Below are 1,889 nucleotides of genomic sequence, written 5' to 3'. Positions count from 1 at the left end.
TACATATTGTACGCGCCCCCCTACACACATGATTTAGAGAACACACACAGATCAAATACTTCATAGACGCAGTCACACACAGGAGATCGAGTTTTATTCCCCACTTCGGTATCTGCATCTTCCGTGGTTTGTGTGGATCCGGATAAGCGCTGCCCATTGTTTTAGTGCATGGTAGCCGGGCAGTGTGGTAGTGGTGGTGGGCTCACTGATGAGCTGCGTGTTGTGGAAGCCGAGAAGTGTGGTAGTGGTGGTGGTGGGCGGTTCACTGATGAGCTGCGTGTGTTGTGGAAGCCGGGCAGTGTGGTAGTGGTGGTGGTGGGCTCACTGATGAGCTGCGTGTGTTGTGGAAGCCGAGAAGTGTGGTAGTGGTGGTGGGCTCACTGATGAGCTGCGTGTGTTGTGGAAGCCGGGCAGTGTGGTAGTGGTGGTAGTGGGCTCGCCGATGAGCTGCGTCTTGTGGAAGCCGAGAAGTGTGGTAGTGGTGGTAGTGGGCTCACTGATGAGCTGCGTGTTGTGGAAGCCGAGAAGTGTGGTAGTGGTGGTAGTGGGCTCGCTGATGAGCTGCGTGTTGTGGAAGCCGAGAAGTGTGGTAGTGATGGTAGTGGGCTCACTGATGAGCTGCGTGTTGTGGAAGCCGGGCAGTGTGAGTGGTTACGGGCTCCGCTGAACAAGGTGTTTGTTGGGCAAGTTGCTTGAATCCCACGAATCAGTCCGCGCCGTTCCGATGCTAAAATTCACCTTGTGCAAAAAGTGTTCTCAAAACGGCTTTCTGACGGCCGAACGTCGTCCGCGGTGGGTTGATCATAAAAGTTCGGTAAAAAAAACCCTCTATATTTTAAGAGGCGCAATGCTGCAACGTGATTACGAGACGCTGGTCCATAATAAATAACGTTCTAGACTTAAAGCTTTCGTGACTGCAAGGATCCATACTCTTTGGTTCTATTGGGTAAAGTCACGTAGGTAAAAAATAAAAAAACAAAAATCACGACGTTTCGGCCACAACACAAGCCGCCTTCATCAGGTCTCGTCCCTTCACCTGATGAAGGCCGCTTGTGTTGTGGCCGAAACGTCGTGATTTTTGTTATTTTATTTTTTACCTACGTGACTTTACCCAATAGAACCAAAGAGCAATAAATAACGTCACGAAGCAGTCCTTAAAGAGCCGCACGTTGCTGACCCCTGATCATGTCTGACGGTGACCTCCCAACTCAGCAAAGACAAAGATCCCCTGTGTAGCCTGTAACAGGCTGTAGGGGCAAGTGCTGTTAGCGAGCACCTATGAAGGCCCACACGGCACACGAGGGTATAAGTGGCCAGCACCACGCCCGGCCGCCTTTGTCTCCCCAGTGGCGATGTTTACAAAAGGCACCAGGTTCTCATTTGAGGCTGAGTCGATCTAGGGGATTCCCGGGACCGGTTTAAGATAATCGTGGCTGGTGTTGGTGTTGGCCGTGAGCGGGAATCCAACTCGGGGCCGTCAAGGTTCGCAGCGCAACGCGCTAACCGCTGCACCGCCGCTCCCACATTCAAATGTATAGCTTTATTTTGGTGATTTCGAAAACAGAGTTAGACTGATAACTTTAATATGAATTGTCTTACGGTTGCTATTGTTTGACTTGCATCCCACTGGGATTTTTGCACACGTCATTGATGTTCGGTGCTTTTTCTGGAAGGCTTTGCTGTTTTTTTCCTGCATTTTTCTGTTTGCGCGTAGTCACTTTAAGATGTTTTGGTGTCACAGGGCGACACCAAATAAATGAAACTGAATGAAACTGAAAAATACTCACATTGGCCTCCCCCCCCCCCTGTAGTGATGGGCCACTTGGTTTATCCCCCACACCCGCGGTTTAACTCCCTGGTCTCCCCCCCCCCCTCCCGGTCGCGCCACT

This window comes from Petromyzon marinus, chromosome 10 (assembly GCF_048934315.1).
Source record: "Petromyzon marinus isolate PM22_M1 ecotype Great Lakes invasive population chromosome 10, UKy_Petmar_22M1.pri1.0, whole genome shotgun sequence".
Classification (NCBI taxonomy): Eukaryota; Metazoa; Chordata; class Hyperoartia; order Petromyzontiformes; family Petromyzontidae; genus Petromyzon; species Petromyzon marinus.
The sequence above is the reverse complement of the archived record's forward strand: the minus strand, read 5'-3'. Positions refer to the sequence as shown.